Raw genomic sequence first — 25453 nt, forward strand, 5'->3', positions numbered from 1 at the left:
CTGAAAGAAGCTGTGTGAAACCCAAGGAAGAAAATGACTAAATCATTCTTGATTTCTGGCTTTACAGCAAGGCATACATGGAAAAGCAGCAGGAACATCAGATTCCCAATGGCACGTTAACCATTTGGAGAACACGCTGGTCCATGGATAGAGAATCCGTTACAGGAGATATGTCATATGAAGTCAGAACCAGAGAGTAAGAAAGAGGGGACACATGCTGAGCACTGGCAGGGTGGGCGAGAGTCACACGGAGAAGGTGTCTCAATGAGTTGGATCCCAAGTTTAAACATCTCTGGGAAGGGCCCTGGTTAGTCACCCTGGTCAGATGTTGCCCTTGGACCAGTCAACTGGGGCCATAGGGGGAGGGGTATGTCACATAAAAGAGCTGATGATTCTGTAGTAGCTGTGCAGGGAAGGTAACGATGTGGATCATGTGCTATCAGAGGGTGGGGGGGCTGGGGAGGAGCAGGACAGACAAAAACATGTGTTCAGTATGCCTGCCTTTAGCTGGAGAGATTTCAGTAGCTCAACTTCAACGTCCTGCCACTCAGCACTGAGTTACTCTTGTTGCTTCTGTGACTTGGATATTAAGCCCCAGTTATAAAAGTGAGTGAGGATGAGAAAACAAATCCCCACCCAGATTGTTGAAACTAATTATGGTTCTTCCCCCTGCACCATGTGAGTCCCCACTTTTGTAACCTGCCCCAGTGACTCAGTCTTTCTAGGACTGGACTTCTTGGGGCAGAGGTCCTTATTCTGAACCTGGATGTATGTCCCCAGCTTCACTATCTGCTGAGAGACTTTCCTTATGTCAACACACGACCTCTTGCCTTTTCCTGGATCCCCAGCGGCCATACTTTCAGCTCCACGTCTGCCCCCTTCCCGCTGCAGTTAACTGAGTCTTGATGACTACCTATCCAAGGCTGCTTTCAAGACCGAGCTCAGTGTGAGGGTTTTGCAGGCTTTGGTGGGGGTGATGCGATATGAGACTGAGTCAGTGTTCCTGGAGGCATTTGGCGCCAAAACTGTCGGGGAGGGCAGGTGGCCCCGAAAGACCATCCAGGGAGTTCTTACATTTTTCCTGCTTTCCTTGCCTCTCCACACAGAGGCATAGGGAATTTGTATAGGCTGGAGTGGCTGGGTGAGGGGAGTACAAAAAAGAAATCTTTTTTGATCCATCTCCTAGAGTAATGGAAACAAATGGGACCTAATGAAACTTAAAAGCTTCTGCACAGCAAAGGAAACCATAAACAAGATGAAAAGACAGCCTTCAGAATGGGAGAAAATATTTGCAAATGAAGCAATGGACAAGGGATTAATCTCCAAAATATACAAACAGCTCTTGTAGCTTGATATCAAAAAAAAACAAGCAACCCAATCAAAAAATGGGCAGAAGACCTAAATAGACATTTCTCCAAAGAAGACATACAGATGGCCAAGGGGCACATGAAAAGATGCTCAACATCGCTAATTGCTAGAGAAATGCAAATGACGTATCACTTCACAACAGTCAGAATGGCCATCATCAAAAAATCTACAAACAGGGCCTCCCTGGTGGCAAAGTGGTTAAGAATCCGCCTGCCAATGCAGGGGACACAGATTCGAGCCCTGGTCCGGGAAGATCCCACATGCCGCAGAGCAACTAAGTCCGTGTGCCACAACTACTGAGCCTGCACTCTAGAGCCTGTGAGCCACAACTACTGATCCTGCATGCCACAACTACTGAATCCTGCAAGCCTAGAGCCTGTGCTCCACAACAAGAGAGCCACTGCAATGAGAAGCCCACACACTACAATGAACAGTAGCCCCTGCTCTCCGCAACTAGAGAAGAGCCCAAGCGCAGCAACAAACACCCAACGCAGCCAAAAATAAAATAAATTAATAATAATTTAAAAATCCACAAACAATAAATGCTGGGGAGGGTGTGGAAAAAAGGGAACCCTCTTGTACTGTTGGTGGGAATGTAAATGCATACAGCCACTACAGAGAACAGTATGAAGGTTCCTTAAAAAACTACAAATAGAACTACCATATGACCAGCAATTCCACTACTGGGCATATATCCTGAGAAAACCATAATTCAAAAAGACACATGCACCCTGATGTTCATTGTAGCACTGTTTACAATAGCCAGGTCATGGAAGCAACCTCAATGTCCATCAACAGATGAATGGATAAAGAAAATGTGGTACATATACACAATGGAATATTACTCAGCCATAAAAAGGAACGCTATTGGGTCATTTGTAGAGACGTGGATGGACCCAGAGGCTCTTACACAGAGTGCAGTAAGTCGGAAAGAGAAAAACAAATATCGTATATTAATGCATATATGTGGAATCTAGAAAAATGGTACAGATGAACCTGTTTCCAAAATAGAAATAGAGGGCTTCCCTGGTGGCGCAGTGGTTGAGAGTCCGCCTGCCAATGCCGGGGACGCGGATGCGTGCCCCAGTCCAGGAGGATCCCACATGCCGCAGAGCGGCTGGGCCCGTGAGCCATGGCCGCTGAGCCTGTGCATCCGGAGCCTGTGATCCGCAACGGGAGAGGCCACAACAGTGAGAGGCCCGTGTACCGCCAAAAAAAAAAAAAAAAAAAAAAGTGGTTCAAAGCAGAAATAGAGACACAGACATAGAGAACAAACGTATGGACACCAAGCGGGGAAAGGGAGGGCGGGATGAACTGGGAGACTGGGATCGACATATATACACTAACATGTATAAAATAGATAACTAATGAGAACCTGCTGTATAGCACAGGGAACATTACTTAGTGCTCTGTAGTGACCTAAATGGGAAGGAAATTCAAAAAAGAGGGGATATATGTATACATATGACTGATTCACTTTGCTGTGCAGTAGAAACTAACACAACATTGTAAAACAACTATACCCCAATTAAAAACAAAAATCAAGACTTGCCAGCTTCAAACACCAGAATAAGAATAACAAAATCATACTGTGGATCCTGCCATAGACATTTGGCTGGTTTGTGGGAATGCTTGAAAACTACACGCAACATGCAAATCACATGACAACCAACAGACGGCCCTCCGGTGCTGTCCATTTTCCTGATGGGACCCTTCAGAAACCTCCATGGGGGTCTGTGTCATCTCCTGCTCTTCCAAGGGGATCAAAGGATGAAAGAGGGTCGTGAATGAAGCTTTTCAGTAGACTGACAGTGTGAACCACTTCTTGGACCATCCCCCTCTCCGAGGATGTGAAAAGACAGCCCAGCATCCGTGCTGTTTCCAGGACTCCTGGACATGACTTCTGAGACAGAGGCCAAACCAGTGCTCAAGTGGTGTCAGAAAAGGCTTCTCCTACCCTCTAGAGGGTGAAAAAATGTTTAAAACATCCAGTTTTTAAAACTCCAGGAATCTGAGACAATGAGCTCCAAGTTCGTGGTCTTAGAAAGAATCACTAGACTTAGAAACAACAACAAGAAAACCCTCAATGTCAAAAGGAAGGGGTGGTAGAGAGAGTGCTAAAGCCCTAGATATTTCTTTGTTCTTTTTGTTCTGAGTGTAGATAGCCAACTGCCGAGTTTCGAGTTTCGGTGGCTACAATGGAAGAAGGAAGAAGGTGGGTCTTGAAGGCAGTCCATCTGGGAGGGATCCCAGCTGGGCCCTTTCTTAGCTGTCTGAGCTTGGACAATTTATATAACCTCTTAAGCTTTAATGTCCTTATCTGGAAAATGGACATAATAGAATCTGCCTGATTTGAAAACTTAAATGAAAGAAGGCATGCAAACCCTTAGCTCACTGCTTGGCACACAGAAGAATCTAAGGAGGACACACGTTCTGTGAAAGGGAGAGGGTAGAAGGGGGGACAGGATGAAAGCAGGTATCTTAGGAAGGTGTCGCGATTGGGCCAAACCCACTGACAGCAAAGCTCCCTGAGCTTCTGACTTTGTCCTACTCGTCCTTGAATCTCCAACACCCAGCATGGGCCTTGTACAGAGTTGGCACTCAAGAAATGTTTGTTAGACTGAATGGAGCCCTAGCTGGGCCCGAGTCAGGGAGAGGTTTGCAGGAGGGGAAGGAAGGCAGGTGAGAGAGAAAAGGACACAGAGTGACAAAGCCTGAATGATGGAGATTCCAGATGATAAATGCTAACTTTGCCCTGTCTTTAGAGTCCCCATAAAATTAACGGACTTGAGATGGAATCGTTTCAAAAGTGTTTGGGGAGGCAGATGGGAAGCTTATGTCATTGTGTTCCCTTGCGAGCTCAAAATAATGGGTCGCGTTCCTGCCTGCGGGGGAAGGTAGGCATCCTTTCTGCAGATGCCTTTTGGAAATGCTACCTGCTCTGCGAGGCTGTCCTGGGCAGCTGGGGAGTGGGGCAGGTGGGGGGGAAAGTGCTGTGAGGTAGAACCAGGCAGGGAGAACTAGACGTTCCAGCCTCACAACAAAAGACACATCCCACATCCCCTACGGGAAGTGAACGCAGCACCAAAAGCTAACCAAATTCTCAGGCTGGGCGCCTGGGGGTATTTTAGGTCTTAGCTGCACAGGAAAGCTGTCAGAAAACTGTGAACTGCTCTGCAAAAATAGCGATTTGTTAGTTAATAGTGTGGGGAGAAGAAAATAACACCAGACCAAGGGATACAACAGGGTCCTTCCACTGCTTTGCAGCTCACCCTGTGTCAGACAGGGCCATCAACCTCTTTGGACCTGAGTGCTTCACCGACAGAACAAGGATAGCTTCCTTGAGCCCACCTGGGTCAAAGTGACCCCGTGCTTTTCTGTGCTCCAAGCCACGTAGCCCAGATTTTTATGTGACATGTATTTTGCTCTCTCTGGCATGAGATTTTTTTTTGAGATTTCAGTTAATTGTTTGTATAGCTCTTGACTCGGCCGATTATAAGTTCCCTGACGGCTGGGATCGGTGGGAAACGCAGTCAAGTATTATTCATTTTCAAGCACCCACTTAACCAGCATTGACTGAGTCCACCAGGCACCGTGCTAAACTCTAAGATGATAGTGCTGAGCTACTCAGGTACCATTCCCGCCCTTTGAGAGTGTTTCTTCTGCTGGGGAAAATGGATATTCATGATAAAATAGAACAGACCCAGAAAAACAGAGGCAGAGCTCCTGCATCACACAACTGCAGGGGGCAGATTCATACAGAACACAGTGGGAGTGATGTTCCTCAGGCTGTGCAGGGCAGCAGCCCTGGTGTCACCACATTCCCAGGGTCTGGCCTGATGCCTGATGCTGTAAAGGTTTGTTAGAGAGCAAAAGAGGATTAAATGAGGGGTCTTCCCCGGCGTGGTGACGGCTTTTAACGTGTGACTGTATCCGTTTGTCTTTCTGCACACACGTCCTGGCCCCTGTGACTGAATCTGCCCAGTGTAATGCCAGCAGAAGCGCCAGGATTCACCTTCTGGGCTGGTGAGGCGGGGCGGGTGGGCAGTGCCTGACCCCCTCCAGCTGTTTCTTTTCCTGCTGCGGTGACCAAGGCAGCTATAAGATGATGGGTTCTATCACCCTGAGCCCCTGAGAGATTCTGTGGAGCAGAGCAGAGCAGTCCCTCATTGGCGAAGAAGCATTTATAAAAGAAGCTTGTTATGTTAAGGCACTGAGACAGCGGGGTTGTTTGATACCCTGGCATAGACTGATCTATTCTGACTGATGCTCTCACTCTCCTGTGAGTTGGGTCATGGGGCCGTTTACTGGACCAAGCACAGAGGTGATCAGTAAATGTTAAAAAAAAAAGAACTGAGAGGTGGAAGAGGAATGGACATTGATTAATAAGTATTATGAGTGCCTTTTCCTCAGCTCTTAGGAAGTGTGCTCTGTGGGATCTAGGCCCCGGACACAACGGCTGGATTGGTTATTTCCAATAGGTGGGTTTCCTTCTACCCCCAAGGCCCTCTCTGTGGTAGGTAAGGTAATGCTGCCTTTTCCACATAGAAAGAAGCACACCAGTTTCTCTCCATTGATGCAAACCATCTGGAGGAAGGACGTAATTGAGGAAAACTCCAGGCCCCCAGAATTGGAGCAGTTGGGGTCTTTGCCTACCCAAGCCCCCCAGTGGGGCTCACACAAAACAGACACTTGCAGCTGTGCCGCGACCACAGCCAGAAGTAAGGACCAAAACACTCCATCCCCACTGCCGCAGACCCACTTCCTTAGACCAGGGGTTCTCAAACTCTGGAGTGTATTCGAATCACCTGGAGCGCTTGTTCAAACACAGACTGTCAACCCTCATTCCCCGAGTTTGTGATGCAGTACTCTGGGGTGGGGCCTGGGAATTTGCATTTCTAACCAGCTCCCCAGTGATGCTGATGCTGGTCCAGGGAATATATTTTGAGAAACCATTGTCTTAGGTGGATGTTCTGTCTCTCAAAGTCAAGGATAAAAGCAATACCTTTGAGATTAGCCCTATAACCTGCTATTAGCCTTAATGATACAGAAGGAACTCTTTTTTTTTTTTTTTTTCTTCCAGATTACCCAGTTCAGTAGAGAGGAAAGGATGAAGAAAAGATAAGTTTCAGGGAGGAGAAGGCCTGGGAAAGAATCCAATTTGAGGACTGTTGTCCAGAGGGGAGGGCTGATGGGTGTCACAAAGGAAGGTCCTGGGATGAGAGCCAGAAGGGACCTGGGTGCTGAGGTAGCCAGAGAAAGACAAGTTTGAGAGCTGATCGTTGGGTAGTGAAAAAGAGCACTGGATTTGGAGTCTGAAAACCTGCATTTCTCTCCCATAAGGCCTTGCAGCTCCTGGAGCCAAGATAAAACCACTCTGAATTCAGTCAAAGCTGATCTAACAGCTCTCGTGGGCAGAGACTGCCAGTTTTCTGGGTGGGTAAGCCCAGTCCATGGCCCTACGCCCAGTACACTATTTGTACTGGGCCTGAGACCCAGGGCAGGAAGCCACCAGGCACTGCAAAGTGCTCCGGCAACCTCCTGCTGATTTATCCATGCTCCCGGCAGGACTGTGCTGTGCCACGGGTTAGCGTGGGCGGCCGTGACTCACCCAGCCTCGTGGGGAAGCAGATGCTGCAACTGCAACCAGCGCTGCCACGGAAACAGGCTAAATCAATCTCAGATCCCTGCAGGGGCAGAAAACAAGCCACCTGCCGCCAGGGAGCTGGGGCTGCTCTGGTGGTGTTCTGGGTTCAGACACCAAACTGGTGAGCACAGCCCGAGCTGTGCTGGTCACGGAGCCGGTTGCAGAGCCAGGTCGGGATCAGCAGCAAAGAAGCTGGTGCAGCGACTACAGCATGTGACAAGGGGTGGACAGACTCCCCACCTCTGCTGCCTGTGTCTGATGACGGCAGCAGGGTTGGGGAGTGGGGGTGGGGTGGGGGACAGAGGGCCCTGGATGGACCAGTTCACTCGGATCCTGTTCCTAAACCTGTGGGATGTCTGCGCTGATTCGGGGGGGTGGGGGGGAGAAGAGATGCGAACCTGACTGACTCTTGACTCTCTTTCTGCTCTCAGATTTGCTAAGACCCAACTCCTATGAAGTTGCTCCCTCACCCGATGATGTGACCGCAAATACACCCCCAAGGAGACGAGGAAACGGAGGCCAACGACCTAAGCGAAGTCCCCCAGTTTTCTGAGGCAGTCAGGCTGGGCTCCCGATATCCCGAGCACCAATCCTTCATCATTTGCCACTAGACACTGCATCCCAGGGAAATAATTCGATGGGCCTTGCGAGATTTGCTTTGCCTTCAATATCTGCTCTCCGGGGCAGCGGGTGGTACCGTGAATAGCGTACTCTGCTCTTCCCAAGAGCTACAGCAAGTCTTTAGCCAGCTTTCCCCTCCTTCATCAACTCCTAAGCCAGGCGATGAGTTCCCACTGGCTCCACCAACCAGACAGAGGAAACCCCAAGAGTCTCCAGGTTCGCCCAATATCCCATCATTATGGCATCATGGGAACAGAGCCAGAAGTGGGCCCCTGGGGTTTTCAGGCCACACCCCCCCATGGGTGGGGGGCGGGGTGGTGAATGTCTACACTCAGCAGTCCCTCCTGGTGACTCTTGGGCCATTTCGCTAGTTGTCCCCTCTAGGGGTTCCCCGCCGAGGCTCACAGCTGGCTGTGGTGGCTTCGGCACATCTTCAAGCCCTGAGGCCCCCAGGTCCTGTGCAGCACCTCCCCAGCCCCACTGCGGCCACTTCAGACCTTCCGCTTCCTCGAGCCCCTCGCTTGCAGAGGGTGCTGTGAGGGACCTTCCCTTCCATTTCAGGGGTGGGGTGAAGGCTACCCGCTGGGTCTCTACCTCCTTCCTACCTTCATCCTCCCTCGTCCTGTTTAAGGAAAATCCCTTCTGCCTCCAAGATCCCTTCCCCGCCCTCACTGTGTCTTTGATCCATTAATTATCTTTCTCCTAATGATTCAACTTCAGCTTTTCTGTGAGCTTCTCCTCTTCAGTCTATAATCACGTTTCTGTCTCTCCTACATAAACACAGTTAACCAAACATGTGTTCCACTCTGGTTACTCTCCTTCCCTAACTGCAAAGCTTCTTCTCAGAGCAGCACTTTTTCTCTCTCCTCTCTTACCACCCAAGGGGTCCAAATTTCTCTCTGTGCTGCCTGGCATCTCTGCTTCCTGCCCTGCTCAGTCCCCCCCAGTGGCTGGCATCCACCATGGGCACATCAACACCTGGGGCTGTCTCAGATGTTCCCAACACGTCTAGTCTCCGGGGCGCCAGAGCGGGCTGGGCTTCAAGCAGGGGAGTAGGGGACGGCCCTCTGACCCCCAGCTGCACATCTTCTCTTGAGCCCCAGAGCAGCTGTACTTGTGTGCAAGGTTTCCTCAACGGTCTCCTTCAGCTCCAACTTTGTCCTCCCTACCTAACCCCCACTGCCAAATTGGGCGATACAACAGCTCACACAGGACCAGCCAAAAGGAGGGATGTCAAATAACCCCTTTATCTCCTCTGGCCTTTCCCCTACCAAAAATACTTTACCCTCCCCAAGTTACAGAAGAAAATCTCCCTTGCATGAAGGGTGGGCAGCAGAGACCGGAGGGTGTGTACGGTGGGGAGAAGTGTACGCTGGGGAGAAGCGTACGCTGGGGAGAAGCGTACACTGGGGAGAAGTGTACGCTGGGGAGAAGTGTACGCTGGGGAGGAGAGCACCAGGCTCCTGCAGGGGCGCTGATGGCAGGAGCTGTCTGTCCAGCCACCCTGAGTCAATTCTTGTGGAATGGGAGAGAATCCTCCCAAAAGGACCTTTAGGGAGTGGAAGGAGAGAGTCTGATTCTCAGTCTTGGAGCCGAGGGGTAGGCTTTGAAAGATGTGAAAGATAACTTTTCCTTTGATCAGAGTTTATAGCTAAGAACCACCAGGAAAGAAGGGTGGGCTTGACTCCCGGGGAGGCCCCGCTTGCACCAGATTTGCAGGGTCTGATTTCACGGTGGAGGACACCTGGCCTCCCTGTCTGAGCGCTCGCATCTCCTTGAGGGGCCAGTCTCACCATCGGCCTCCTCCCTTGGGAGCGTGCGGCCCAGCCAGAGAAGCCTGGGCTCTAGGGGTCCTGAGAGCCGGTTCCCACTAGAGTTCGCCCACTGCGGGGACCTGAGCAGAAAGTGCCTGTGCTCTCTGTCGGTGCACCTGCCAGACGCAGAAGCTCTGGACTCCAGGTGCTGCCCGCAATGGCAAAGTCACTCTGTGACGCCAGAGCCCAGGTGGTCAGCTGGCTCTCCCCTGGCTTTTGGGGCCCATCTCCCGTCCCTGAACCTGGCCTGGCTTCTGGGAAATGCGCAGAACAGCCAAGTACTTACAGCCTCACGTAGATGCTTCCCAAAGTCCTTTGATATCCACCAAAATGTAGCCGCTCGCATTTCAAAGGGACCTTACAGCCCAGGGTTCAGCCCCCCTCAGGCAGGACTTCAGTCAGCTGGTCCACCTGTCTGTCTTGCGTGGTTCCCAGAACAGAAGGCTCTCTGCTTGATTACGTGGCCTATAGAAGGGACTTTGGTTAATGGAAATTTCTTCTTGATTTTGACCTAAAATCTGCCCCCTTGTGACTTCCACCCACCTGGTTCTGTTCTCTGGTCCTTTGGAAGAAAATATCTCCTCAGTCATCTAATTGGTCTCACAGTAGCCAGAGGAGGTGAGGATGGAATTATTGGCCTCTTTTATAGAAAGTGCATGCCTGGGGAGGTCAAGGAGCTTTGAAAAAGCTACAGGTGGAATTGGAGATAGAATCCAAGTGTCTTAATTTCCCAGACCAGTTCTCCTGCCATTACTCTGCATTTCTTAATCTTTGCCCATTATTGTCGAGTACCTACTGTGTGTACCTGGAATACCAGGTAAGGGCTGGAGGCATGGGACACCTGGAGCCTGTCTCCGGAGAGAGAGAGAGAGACAGACAGACACACACACACACACACACACACACACACACACACACACACACACACACTTCAAAACACCTGCTCAGCCAGCAGACTGGGTGGCCTCACCTTCACCCTCTGAAGTTCAGCCTGGAAAATCAGCCTTCTTCCTTACTTTTGCCGGCTCCCCGCCCCCAGCACAGGCTGAGAGGTAGGAAAGGGAAAATGTAGAGAAGACGATTTTAACCACGGAAGAGCCTGAACTTGAGAGGAAGAAGAAAGGCCTGAAGAGGAGTTTGAAAATGATAGCTGTCAACACGAGGCTTGGAAAGACGGCGGCACAGCGAGCTCGTGGGTGGGCGGGTGGGAGGGAGGCTCACCGGTGCCAAAGCTCAGTCGTGTGGCAGCAGGGAAGTAGGGACGCAGGGCCGGGGCTGTGAGAACTGCAAACCAGAACCGCCAAGGCCTGGTCTCAGCAAAGGCAGGCCCTAACAACTTCCCAGGACCTGGATAATTGGGCCAGGCTCCACCCCCGAGATGTGCTTTCATCTTTCTTAAAGGCACAGTGCCCTGATTCAGTGTCCGCTGAGTATCCAGCAACAGCACTTCAATTTCTCTCCCTTGGACGGCAGCACTTATTCTACTGAATCATTCAGGCACAGAGAGACCCAGGCTCTACTCTCTGCAGCTTGGGGATGCAAAAGCTGACCAGAGAGGGAGAACCCAGGGTTTTGACTTTAACTGCGCCCATTGCTCGACAGTCACTGAGCCCTGGGGGACGAAGTCCTGGAAAAGGACAGCAGCTCTCACTCCTTAATTTGGCAAAGTGGAGGAAAGAGCTGTCCCCCTCAACATGGGCAGATAGAACTGTCCTTCTCAAACCCAGGCATCTTGCTAAGGGGCAGATTGCCTCCGTGGGGCTGGGCCTGGAATTCTGCATTTCCAACCTGCTCCTGGTCGAGGTCGATGCTGCTGGTGCCTGAGTACTTGCATCCTTTGGGAGAAAAGCTCTATAGGGTGGACTGAAAGAGGAAGCGTTTGGGCCGTTTCAAAGAGCTCTGGTAATCAAAAGAACTTCCGTAGAGTCCCTGGGGTGAAAGCCAAGTTACTGAGAGCTGAGGATGGGGGTGGCAGCTGGGGGAGGGAGAGCAGATGTCACAGGGTGTGGGACTCCTGATCAAGTGACAGTAGCTGCCCACCTCCCGTCACCTGCCCTCCTCAGGATGTCAGAGGATGTGCTTCTCAGAGGAGCTCTCTGGATAAAGATGCATCAGCGTTCATCGGGGGACGACGGGAGTGTGGAAGCCTGGCCCACTCAGTCCTGCCCAGTCTTGCCTTCAGCTCCTCCCAGCATCAACCAGGCTGCACCTCCTGGGCCTGGGGCGTCATGGCCTGTCCCCTCTGCTCACTGGGTGTTCCTGGCTCCTTAGGGGCTTTCCACACTTTCCTCCCCTCTCTCTTCTACCCTATCCCGCGTCTTCTTTTTTTTTTGCGGTACACGGGCCTCTCACTGTTGTGGCCTCTCCCGTTGCGGAGCACAGGCTCCAGACGCGTAGGCTCAGTGGCCATGGCTCACGGGCCCAGTTGCTCCGCGGCATGTGGGATCTTCCCGGACCGGGGCATGAACCCGCGTCCCCGGCATTGGCAGGCGGACTCTCAACCACTGCGCCACCAGGGAAGCCCTATCCCACGTCTTCTCATCCTCCGCATGACCTCAGAGAACACGCTGACCTAAAACAGAGGGTCAGACGTCAGCTCATGTGTTTCCCTGTTCAGCCCCATCCAATGGTCCTCACGTTACTCAAGCCCTTACAATGGCTCCCAACGCCTCTCGTGACTCACCACCCATTTCTCTCCGCCCTCGTCTCCCTCCATCTCTTCCTCACAGAGGCCTCCTTGCTTTTCCTCACACACACCACGCAGGCTCCCGACTCAGGGCCTTTACGCGGTTGTGTGAGGTTAATTCCTTCATCTCCTTTACATCTTTGCTTAAAAAACTTGTACACAAATGTTCACAGCAGCACTGTGCGCAATTGCTGAAAAGTGGAAGCAACCCAAGTGTCCGTCAACAGGTGAGCGGATAAAGAAGATGTGATGAGTCCACACAGTGGAATATCATTAGGCATAGAGGGGCCTGGGGTACCAACACGTGCTACAACGTGGATGCACCTTGAGAACATTGTTACCTGAAAGAAGCCAGTCACAAAAGTCCAGATGTTGTGATTTCATTTATATGAAATGTTCAGAATAGATCTACGGAGACAGAAAGTAGATCGGTTGCCTATAGTTGGAGGGAGGGAGGAATGGGTACAGAGTTTCAATCTGGGTGATGAAATGTTCTAAAGCTGATTGAGGTAGTGGTTGTGCAAATCTGTGAATATACTGAAAACCATTTAGTTGTACATTTTAAATGGGAGTGTAATAGGGAAGAAACTTTGTACTCTAGTACAAGTTAATCACTAAAGGGATGTTGCCTATAAGCTGAAATTATACATAATGGCTCATCTCTGGGAACCCTGCCTCCCAGGTAATGAGCATTAGGTTAAAATACCTTTGTTTAGCTCACAGGGAAACATCCTGACCAGGCTCACCTGTGAATGGCTGCAGGAAGGAAGAAATTAACACATCCCCTCCGAGTCTGGCCAGAACCAGAACTTTCCCCTTTCCCCTTTTAGTATAAAAGAAGCCTGAATTCTAACTTGGGGAAGATGGTGCTTTGGGACACTAGTCCACCAGCTTCTCAGTCTGCTGGCTTTCCAAACAAGTTGCTATTCTGAGGACCCAACAGCTCGTCTCTCGATTTATTGGCCTGTTGTGTGGCAAGCAGTGTGAGCTTGGGCTGGGTAACCCTGGGACATTTAGCTCAACAAGAGATGCCTGCAGAAGCTCAGCTTCACCCTCCAAGGGCACAAAGGCTGTGTGAATGCACCACAGCACCTGCTGGAGGCGTCTCAGAGGTGACGACACCAACCCGGTGCTGCCCAGGGTCCCTAGAGCACTGCCCCCTCATCAGAGGATGTGTTTCCACTGATGGCCCTGTGAGGGGGGTTGTGTCAGAGCTGAGCCCATGCCCACGTGGGCAGGGGTAAGGACACCTCCCCAGCTTGGTGTGGGGTGTCTCTCTCTGAAGAGAGGGCTCAGGAACCCCCGGGCTTGAAGCAGAGAGGGGTGGGGGAACAAGACCCTATGTCTCCCCTGCCCCCGCATTCAATGCTCAATCCTAGTGAAGATCATTCTAGGTTTGTTTAAAACAAAATTATCTATTTTTTAAATGACAGAATTCTTTCGTTTATATTTTATGTAGCTTTAGCTTTAACTTTCAAGAACTTTAAACTTCGGTTTGCTTTATCAAAGAAAGCGCTGCTTGGTGATGAACAAAGGTACGCTTTTCTGTGCAGCAAAATGAGCTCTTTCGGTTGTACTTGGGACCAGAGAATCTGATGGGCAGGGTGGGCACCTTAGGGCTGGCATCGGCCCTCATCTTCCGCCCTGCCCTTTGCCCTACTGTTGTTTGCACTCTCCTTACCTGCCTGGAATATTGCTAGGGGTTCCTATCTCGTGGAATGGCTCTCAGATGTCTCTCCCTCTTCAATTCCTTCAGCCAGGTTCAATTCCCCCAAACACACTCAGGTTATTTCCCTGTTAACGGCCCTCCATGGCTTGTCACACAGCGTTCCAGGCACTCAGCCGGCCCCAAGCCATCTCCTCAGCCTAACAATCAGCTACCACCCTACCTGGGCCTTGTGCCTCAGTCAGGTGGCACTTCTGTTCCCACACTTCATGTTTCCTCTCCTTATGCCAATCCTTTCCACCTGGAGTGGCTTTCCTGTGGCCTCCTCTTCATAGCACCTCCTCCAGGAAGCCCTCCAGGGCCTCTCAGTTGAAGCCATCTTATGATCTTTGTGCCTCCCTCGTGGCACTGTGCACCTTCAGCCCAGCTGGAGTCGTTCTCATCCACGATTTCTCCACAAGGTTGTGTGGGTCTCAAGACCAGGACTTTTTTCATCCTTCTTTGTGATTCAATACTTGGCACACAGCAGGCCCTCAACAAGAGCATTTAAAGTGGTCTGACTCTGATCACCAACTAAAGATTCTAGCCACCAATTTTCAATGTGTGTGTTGGTGGGGGGAGGGGGGGTGTCCCCACACATCCAAGCAAGTCTCCCACACCAGCTGGGCGTCCTACGGTCGAATTCAATTCTGACACCGTCTACCCAGCGATAGCATCAGATTCCACAGGTTAAGGGCTCGGTCCTATAAGACTGTCCCCCCCACCTCACCACACACACACTTCAGACGCCACTTCACAAGTCCAGGTTGTCACCCGTGTTTCTGACTGACTGGCTATAGATTGCAGGTTTCAATGACCCCCTCTTTGGGTTCAATTAATTTGCTAGAGCAGCTCACAGAACTCAGAGAAGATTTTACTCACTATATAACCTGTTTGTTATAAAAGGATACAACTCAGGAACAGTCAGACGGAAGCGATGCATAGGGCAGGGTATGGGGACGGGTACAGAACTTCCATGCCCTCCAAGCTGGACAGTCTCCCTGCATGTCCATGTGTTCACTAAGCAGGGAGCTCCCCAAACCCCATCCTTCTGGGTTTCTTTGGAAGCTTCATTACATAGGCATGATTGATGAAATCATTGGCCAAGGTCAACTGATTCAGCCTCCAGCCCCTCTCCCTTCCCCCGAGGTCGGGGGATAGGACTGAAAGTGATTAGTTCTGGCAACCAGTGCCATCCACGGGTGTGGGTTCAAGGTCACCCCATATCTCTCTCTTCACAGGAAATTCCAAGGGTTTTAGGAGCTTTGTGCCAGAAATGGGGACGAACAACAAATAAACATTTCTTATAAATCACAGCAGCACAGTATTAAATAAATGGATGTCGGGTTTGTTGTCTGATCTCTGTCCCGCTCCCACCCCGCCTGGCAGGAAGGGGCACTGGGGCTCTATTTAATTACTTTGCTGTGACCCACAGCTGCCAGGGGCTCCAGGGAGAGTGACTGCCTTGTTATCATCAAGGGCGCTGCTGGCCGGCATTAATGTGGGGCAGTCTCACTGCGGGCAGCTGCCTGCCCCCTCCAGGAAGCGACACAGGTGGGAACGGGCTCCCCTCGACATCTGAGGAAGCAGCCTTAGGAGCTGCAGCCCTATGTCACCATCATCATAGCCCTGTCCTGAACCACAGCTCTCTGCCCAGCCTGGAGGGAGCAAGACTCTCCCTCCCTGCTCCCCAGGCTTTGGAGAAGGTCAGGGACACATGCTAGCTCCACTCCTCTAAATTTTCAGGGGGTTCAGGGAGTCCCTCAGAAATCAGTCTACAGCTCAAGCTGAGGTCAGGTGGCAGGAGTCCACATTTCAGCACCTGCCCGGGGAAGCCGGGCTGCTTCCTCAGGTGTGAGAGTTGCTGGAAGCCCGCACTTCCTCTCCAGACTCCAAAGGTAGGGATCAGGCTGTCCAAGGAGGGGCTGAGATCTGGGGCCTGATTAGCTTTTCCTAAAGCCTTGGGGCTGAGAATGGGCTCCATATCCTTGTCTCCCCTCCACTTAAGTCACATGAGATCAAATAAGTGCTTTCTATAATGCTTAACAGACAATAGGTGCTCAGGAAATGGCACTTCCTTTTTTCTTTTTGATTCATGCCCATTTTCTGCTACAATAAAATTTTTGATGGACTGTGTAAGTAACAGAAGACCCAACTAACAGGGCTTAAATGATATATCATTCTCACATAACAAGGAGTTATGTTCTTGGATTATTTTGGTAATTCAACAATGTAATCAACAACCCAGGTTTGTTTTTTCTTATCTCTCAGCTATCACTGACACGTGGCTTTTCATTCTCTTGCTGTGACCTAATAGTCACAAGAGGGCTGCCACAGCCCTTGCTATCATGTCTATTTTCAAGGCAGAAAGAGTAGAGGAAAGGGTGGAACCAGCCATGTTTTTTGGTTTTTTAATCAGAAAAGCAAAAGTTTCTGCAGTAACCCCCCAGTAGAGTTTCTCTTATGTGTCTGTATTAGTTTCGTAACACTGCTGTAATAAATTACCACAAATTTAGTGGCTTAAAACAACATATATTTATTTATCTTCCAGTTCTGGAGACCAGAAGTTTGAAATGGGTTTCACTGGGCTAAAATCAAGGTGTCAGCAGGACTGCATTCCTTCTGCAGGCTCTAGGGGAGAAGCTTGACTTTTCCAGCTTCTAAAAGCTGCCCACATTCCTTGGCTCATGGCCCCCTTCCATCTCCAAATCCAGCAATGCCTGGCTGAGCCTTTCTCATGCTGCATCACACTGACACTGACTCTTCTGCTTCCTCCTTCCATGTTAAAGGACACTTGTGGTTATATTGGGCCCACCTGGATAATCCAGGCTATTCTCCCTATGTAAAGGTCAGCTGATTAGTAAACTTAATTCCCTCTACAACCTTAAGTCCCCTTTACTGTGTAACATAGTCTCAGTTTCCAAGGATAAGGATGAGGGCATCTTTCTGAGGTCGTTATTCCACCTACCATAGCATCCTTGGTCAAACCAGATCCGGTGGCTACCACCAATTGCAAGCAAGATTGGTAAATCAATTAGCCTGTGAAAGGGAGTAGGAGATCACGACTGGTTTAGACTAATCACGTTTCATCATCTGAATCTGGTGTCTTTGTTAAATCAAATCAGGGCTGCGTTTGCAAGGAAAAGGGGTGAAGGAATGGATATTGGATTGGCTGCCAACTGCCTGCCACAGCATGCAGCAGCTGACTTTGGGCAGATTTCCCTGTCACATGTCAAGTTTGCATTTTGTAATGCAGTGGGATGTGAATGTTCCCAGGCTGTACACAAAACCCCTGTGCACTCCAGTGGACTCTAGTTCTGCCAGTGAATTTTCACTTCCTCCCCTGCTCCTGGCTCCAGCCCTCCAAAGAAAGAATCTGCGCAGACAAGATGATTTTCTTGGGCAAAGAAAATTATTCTATAATGGACAAAGAGGAGTGAATTAGATGGGAGAAGCAAGGTAGACTTTATTGGGAAAGTGTGTCAGTATACCTCATAAAAGTCTGATAGAAGGAAGGGGAAAGAGAATAGAATTAGGAAGGTAGTTAGGAGTTTTCCCAAGGTCTCTGAAGAGAGAGCACAGGAGCTGGGGACTACAGTCCTTGTCATTGGGTTAGAAAAATGTAAGTCAAGTCATGAGGATTTTGGAATGACTGCTTGCACAGTTGATTGTGACTCCACTCTGGAACTCAACCAAATGATAGATTCAACAGTAATTATTACAAGTAACTCCCACACTCCACTCCTCCCCCCTGGTGCTAACTTGCTAGTCAGAGGTGCTAGTCAGTGCCTGGCAAATCGTTAACACTGGTTTCAGAGTCTCAAACAGGTGAACAGGACTGGCGGCATGAACACAGCCTGAAGGGGTTAGTGCACCACGGTTAGCTGGGAGGTAGTCTGGGGGAACGTCTGGAAGTGCCGAAGAGGCAAGACACGTTTTCTTGCTTCTTTGTTTCCTGGTGCGCGAGGAGAGGGGATAAAGAGCGCCGCTTAAAGGAGCTCCAGAGACGGGCCCGAGCCGCGGCTATCAGTGCGGACCCCAGAGATGGGCGTGAGACACTAAGGCTGCTGCTGCCGCCACCAAGAAGCCTGTGTGCGAGCACAGGTCACTCTCCACATCCCCCTTCCCGGGAGCCTGTGCAGCCCGCCACTGCCAGGGTCCCGGGATCCAGGGACAACTTCCCCGGGAGAACGCATGGCGCGCCTCAGGCTGGTGCAACGTCATGCTGGCCTCTGCCGCCGCAGGCTCGCCCCGCCCTCCGTGCCCCTCCCTCCTCCGCGGCCTGAGTGAGCCAGAGCCCCCCAGTCAGCGGCTCCTTTAACCCCGTCCTGCCTGAGCGGAAAAACAGACGCCCTCCAGCGACCTACATGCAGAGGCGGGGCCAAATCCAAAGCTGAGCCTGAGGAGCTGTGCGAACAAAGAAGAGAAAAGGAAATCTCTCCCAGCAGCCTCAGGAGCAGCGGATTAAAGCTCCACAATCAGCTCGATGTACCTGCATCTGTGGAATACCTGAATAGACAACGAATCATCCCAAATTGAGGAGGTGGACTTTGAGAGCAAGATTTATGATTTTTCCCCCTTTTCCTCTTTTTGTGAGTGTGTATGTGTATGCTTCTGTATGAGATTTTGTCTGTATAGCTTTGCTTTCACCATTTGTCCTAGGGTTCTGTCCGTCCGTTTTTGTTTGTTTTGTTTTGACTTAATTTTTTTTTTTTTTTTTTTTTGTGGTATGCGGGCCCCTCACCGCTGTGGCCTCTCCCGTTGTGGAGCACAGGCTCCGACCACGCAGACTCAGCGGCCATGGCTCACGGGCCCAGCCACTCCGCGGCATGTGGGATCTTCCCGGACCGGGGCACGAACCCCTGTCCCCTGCATCGGCAGGCAGACTCTCAACCACTGCGCCACCAGGGAAGCCCTTTTTTTCTTAATAATTATTTTTTATTTTAATAACTTTATTTTATCTTACCTTGTTTTATTTTATCTCCTTCCTTCCTTCCTTCCTTCCTCCCTCCCTCCCTCCCTCCCTCCCTCTCTCTCTCTCTCTCTCTCTTTCTTTCTTTCTTTCTTTCTTCCTTCCTTCCTTCCTTCCTTCCTTTCTTTCTTCTTTTCCTCCCTTTTATTCTGAGCCGTGTGGATGAAAGGCTCTTGGTGCTGCAGCCAGGAGTCAGTGCTGTGCCTCTGACGTGGGAGAGCCAACTTCAGGACACTGGTCCACAAGAGACCTCCCAGCTCCACGTAATATCAAATGGCGAAAATCTCCGAGAGATCTCCATCTCATCACCAACACCCAGCTTCACTCAACGACCAGCAAGCGACAGTGCTGGACATCCTATGCCAAACAACTACCAAGACAGGAACACAACCCCACCCATTAGCAGAGAGGCTGCCTAAAATCATTAGAAGGCCACAGACACCCCAAAACACACCACCAGATGTGGACCTGCCCACCAGAAAGACAAGATCCAGCCTCATCCACCAGAACACAGGCACTAGTCCCTCCACGAGGAAGCCTACACAACCCACTGAACCAACTTTAGCCACTGGGGACAGACACCAAAAACAACAGGAACTACGAACCTGCAGCCTGCAAAAAGGAGACCCCAAATACAGTAAGATTAGCAAAGTGAGAAGACAGAAAAACACACGGTAGATGAAGGAGCAAGATAAAAACCCACCAGACCTAACAAATGAAGAGGAAATAGGCAGTCTACCTGAAAAAGAATTCAGAATAATGATAGTAAAGATGATCCAAAATCTTGGAAATAGAATAGACAAAATGCAAGAAACATTTAACAAGGACCTAGAAGAACTAAAGATGAAACAAACAATGATGAACAACACAATAAATGAAATGAAAAATACTCTAGATGGGATCAATAGCAGAATAACTGAGACAGAAGAACGGATAAGTGACCTGGAAGATAAAATAGTGGAAATAACTACTGCAGAGCAGAATACAGAAAATAAAATGAAAAGAACTGAGGACAGTCTCAGAGACCTCTGGGCCAACATTCAATGCACCAACATTCGAATTATAGGGGTCCCAGAAGAAGAAGAGAAAAAGAAAGGGGCTGAGAAAATATTTGAAGAGATTATAGTTGAAAACTTCCCTAATATGGGAAAGGAAATAGTTAATCAAGTCCAGGAGGCACAGAGAGTCCCATACAGGATAAATCCAAGGAGAAACATGCCAAGACACATATTAATCAAACTATCAAAAATTAAATACAAAGAAAACATATTAAAAGCAGCAAGGGAAAAACAACAATAACACACAAGGGAATCCCCATAAGGTTAACAGCTGATCTTTCAGCAGAAACTCTGCAAACCAGAAAGGAGTGGTATAACATATTTAAAGTGATGAAGGAGAAAAGCCTACAACCAAGATTACTCTACCCAGCAAGGATCTCATTCAGATTTGATGGAGAAATTAAAACCTTTACAGACAAGCAAAAGCTGAGAGAGTTCAGCACCACCAAACCAGCTTTAAAACAAATGCTAAAGGAACTTCTCTAGGCAAGAAACACAAGAGAAGGAAAAGACCTACAATAACAAACCCAAAACAATTAAGAAAATGGGAATAGGAACATACATATTGATAATTACCTTAAATGTAAATGGATTAAATGCTCCCACCAAAAGACACAGATTGGCTGAATGGATACAAAAACAAGACCCATATATATGCTGTCTACAAGAGACCCACTTCAGAGCTAGAGACACATACAGACTGAAAGTGAGGGGATGGAAAAAGATATTCCATGCAAATGGAAATCAAAGCTGGAGTAGCAATTCTCATATCAGACGAAATAGACTTTAAAATAAAGACTATTACAAGAGACAAAGAAGGACACTACATAATGATCAAGGGATCAATCCAAGAAGAAGATATAACAATTGTAAATATTTATGCACCCAACATAGGAGCACCTCAATACATAAGGCAAATACTAACAGCCATAAAAGGGGAAATCGACAGTAACACATTCATAGTAGGGGACTTTAACACCTGGACTATAACACCCCACTTTCACCAACGGACAGATCATCCAAAATGAAAATAAATAAGGAAACACAAGCTTTAAATGATACATTAAACAAGATGGACTTAACTGATATTTATAGGACCTTCCATCCAAAAACAACAGAATACATATTTTTCTCAAGTGCTCATGGAACATTCTCCAGGATTGATCATATCTTGGGCCACAAATCAAGCCTTGGTAAACTTAAGAAAATTGAAATTGTATCAAGTATCTTTTCCAACCACAATGCTATGAGACTAGATATCAATTACAGGAAAAGATCTGTAAAAAATACAAACACATGGAGGCTAAACAATACACTACTTAATAACGAAGTGATCACTGAAGAAATCAAAGAGGAAATCAAAAAATACCTAGAAGCAAATGACAATGGAGACACGATGACCCAAAACCTATGGGATGCAGCAAAGCAGTTCTAAGAGGGAAGTTTATAGCAATACAATCCTACCTTAAGAAACAGGAAACATCTCGAATACATAACCTAACCTTGCACGTAAAGCAATTAGAGAAAGAAGAACCAAAAACCCCCAAAGTTAGCAGCAGGAAAGAAATCATAAAGATCAGATCAGAAACAAATGAAAAAGAAATGAAGGAAACGATAGCAAAGATCAATAAAAATAAAAGCTGGTTCTTTGATAAGATAAGCAAAATTGATAAACCATTAGCCAGACCCATCAAGAAAAAAAGGGAGAAGACTCAAATCAATAAATTAGAAATGAAAAAGGAGAAGTAAAAACTGACACTGCAGAAATACAAAAGATCATGAGAGATTACTACAAGCAAGTCTATGCCAATAAAATGGACAACCTGGAAGAAATGGACAAATTCTTAGAAATGCACAACCTGCAAAGACTGAATCAGGAAGAAATAGAAAATATGAACAGACCTATCACAAGCACTGAAATTGAAACTGTGATTAAAAATCTTCCAACAAACAAAAGCCCAGGACCACATGGCTTCACAGGCAAATTCTATCAAACATTTAGAGAAGAGCTAACACCTATCCTTCTCAAACTCTTCCAAAATATAGCAGAGGTAGGAACACTCCCAAACTCATTCTACGAGGCCACCATCACCCTGATACCAAAACCAGACAAGGATGTCACAAAGAAAGAAAACTACAGGCCAATATCACTGATGAACATAGATGCAAAAATCTTCAACAAAATACTAGCAAACAGAATCCAACAGCACATTAAAAGGATCATACACCATGATCAAGTGGGGTTTATTCCAGGAATGCAAGGATTCTTCAATATACGCAAGTCAATCAACGTAATACACCATATTAACAAACTGAAGGAGAAAAACCATATGATCACCTCAATAGATTCAGAGAAAGCTTTTGACAAAATTCAACACCCATTTATGATAAAAATCCTGCAGAAAGTAGACATAGAGGGAACTTTCCTCAACATAATAAAGGCCATATATGACAAACCCACAGCCAACGTCGTCCTCAATGGTGAAAAACTGAAACCATTTCCACTAAGATAAGGAACAAGACAAGGTTGCCCACTGTCACCACTCTTATTCAACATAGTTTTGGAAGTTTTAGCCACAGCAATCAGAGAAGAAAAGGAAATAAAAGGAATCCAAATTGGAAAAGAAGAAGTAAAGCTGTCCCTGTCTGCAGCTGACATGACACCATAAATAGAGAATCCTAAAGATGCTACCAGAAAACTACTAGAGCTAATCAATGAATCTGGTAAAGTTGCAGGATACAAAATTAATGCACAGAAATCTCTGGCATTCCTATACACTAATGATGAAATATCTGAAAATGAAATCATTGATTTCATTGAAATCATTGAAATCATTTATCATTGCAACAAAAAGAATAAAATATCTAGGAATAAACCTACCTAAGGAGACAAGAGACCTGTATGCAGAAAATTATAAGACACTGATGAAAGAAATTAAAGATGATACAAATAGATGGAGAGATATACCATGTTCTTGGATTGGAAGAATCAACATTGTGAAAATGACTCTACTACCCACAGCAATCTACAGATTCAATGCAGTCTCTATCAAACTACCACTGGCATTTTTCACAGAACTAGAACAAAAATTGCACAATTTGTATGGAAACACAAAAGACCCCGAATAACCAAAGCAATCTTGAGAATGAAAAATGGAGCTGGAGGAATCAGGCTCCCTGACTTCAGACTATACTACAAAGCTACAGTAATCAAGACAGTATGGTACTGGCACCAACACAGAAAGATAGATCAATGGAACAGGATAGAAAGCCCAGAGATAAACCCGCGCACATATGGTCACCTTATCTTTGATAAAGGAGGCAGGAATGTACAGTGGAGAAAGGACAGCCTCTTCAATAAGTGGTGCTGGGAAAACTGGACAGGTACATTTAAAAATAAGAGATTAGAACACTCCCTAACACCATACACAAAAATAAACTCAAAATTGATTAAAGACCTAAATGTAAGGCCAGAAACTATCAAACTCTTAGAGGAAAACATAGGCAGAACACTCTATGACATAAATCACAGCAAGATTCTTTTTGACCCACCTCCTAGAGAAATGGAAATAAAAACAAAAATAAACAAATGGGACCTAATGAAACTTCAAAGCTTTTGCACAGCAAAGGAAACCATAAACAAGACCAAAAGACAACCCTCAGAATAGGAGAAAATACTTGCAAATGAAGCAACTGACAAAGAATTAATCTCCAAAATTTACAAGCAGCTCATGCAGCTCAATAACAAAAAAAACAAATAACCCAATCCAAAAATGGGCAGAAGACCTAAATAGACATTTCTCCAAAGAAGATATACAGATTGCCAACAAACACATGAAAGAATGCTCAACATCATTAATCATTAGAGAAATGCAAATCAAAACTACAATGAGATATCATCTCACACTGGTCAGAATGGCCATCATCAAAAAATCTAGAAACAATAAATGCTAGAGAGGGTGTGGAGAAAAGGGAACACTCTTGCACTGCTGGTGGGAATGTGAATTGGTACAGCCACTTATGGAGGTTCCTTAAAAAACTACAAATAGAACTACCATATGACCCAGCAATCCCACTACTGTGCATATACCCTAAGAAAAACATAATTCAAAAAGAGTCATGTAGTAAAATGTTCATTGCAGCTCTATTTACAATAACCAGGAGATGGAAACAACCTATGTGTCCATCATCGGATGAATGGATAAAGAAGATGTGGCACATATATACAATGGAATATTACTCAGCCATAAAAAGAAACGAAATTGAGTTATTTGTAGTGAGGTGGTTGGACCTAGAGTGTGTCATACAGAGTGAAGTAAGTCAGAAAGAGAAAGACAAATACCGTATGTTAACACATATATATGGAATCTAAGGAAAAATATGTCATGAAGAACCTAGGGGTAAGACACGAATAAAGACACAGACCTACTAGAGAATAGACTTGAGGATATGGGGAGGGGCAAGGGTAAGCTGTGACAATGTGAGAGAGAGGCATGGACATATATACACTGCCAAATGTAAAATAGATAGCTTGTGGGAAGCAGCCGCATAGCACAGGGAGATCAGCTCGGTGCTTTGTGACCACCTAGAGAGGTGGGATAGGGAGGGTGGGAGGGAGGGAGACGCAAGAGGGAAGAGATAAGGGAACATATGTATACGTATAACTGATTCACTTGGTTATAAAGCAGAAACTAACACACCATTGTAAAGCAATTATACTCCAATGAAGATGTTAAAAAAAAAAGAATAAACTTTTAACTTTAAAAAAAAACAACAACAGGTGAACAGCTGTAAAATAGGTTTTTGTACAGGAGGATATCTGAGTGCCCTTCCAGCTTGGATGACTGACAAATCTGTCATCACGTGTGGGGTCCCCGTCAAGGTCCTTTCTGTACCCCCGGGTGTCTAGGGCGTCACTTATATTCTAAAAGATGGGCTCAGAACACAAAGAAGATGTAATTTGGAACTCTACCACTCATAGGGTCACTTGACTTCTCTTAGCTTCAGTTTCCTTAAATGCAAATGGCCTTAATAATGCCCACATCAGGGTGTTGATATGAGGATTAAAGATAGCATGTGCAAGTCCTATGGCCCATAGTAGGCACTTAAGGAATTTCCACTCCTAAAATAAAGGAATTGAAGATGAAACGTGATGATCTGTGATCAAAGGGAAAACGCGGTTGTTCTTTGGGTGGTGAGAACAAAAAATTATCAAAAGCAAACATCTTGAAAATTTTAGTTTTGGGTCTTAGAAGTATTCAATTTTTTTCTGCTCTATACTTTCCACACTCAAGCTGACTGGTCATCCCCGCATCTGATAACTACCACGTTTACAGAACAGCACACCTATTCATCGGAAAGGGGAATATTAACTTGCTTGTCCCCTTTCAAAACACTGCATAAGATTCTCCCGTTCTCTATGACCTGAGTCCTCTGTAAATACGACAAAAGACTCAGGCACTGTTTTTGTGTTTGCAAATTTGTGAGCCTCTTCATTTTGACCAAGATCCCCCATTTGTTCAATATGGTAGCCACTAGACACTGAAATCTAAATAAGTAAAAATTAAGTGAAATAAAAAATT

General features: G+C 47.3%; 1 protein-coding gene across 5 annotated transcripts in view; it reads right to left on the reverse strand.

The window, feature by feature from the left end:
• SIPA1L1 (signal induced proliferation associated 1 like 1) overlaps positions 1-25453 on the reverse strand; it is a 522661-nt gene that overhangs the window by 489782 nt on the left and 7426 nt on the right. The window contains exon 1 of one of the 5 annotated variants that reach the window (XM_033850956.2): positions 9737-9876. The exons of the other annotated variants lie outside the window; for them this stretch is intronic. The gene's annotated coding sequence lies outside the window, so the exon portion shown is untranslated. Of the gene's footprint in view, positions 1-9736; positions 9877-25453 lie in introns of those variants that run through there. 5 annotated transcript variants of the gene reach the window in all.

The sequence above is a fragment of the Tursiops truncatus genome, chromosome 2 (assembly GCF_011762595.2).
Source record: "Tursiops truncatus isolate mTurTru1 chromosome 2, mTurTru1.mat.Y, whole genome shotgun sequence".
Taxonomy (NCBI): domain Eukaryota; kingdom Metazoa; phylum Chordata; class Mammalia; order Artiodactyla; family Delphinidae; genus Tursiops; species Tursiops truncatus.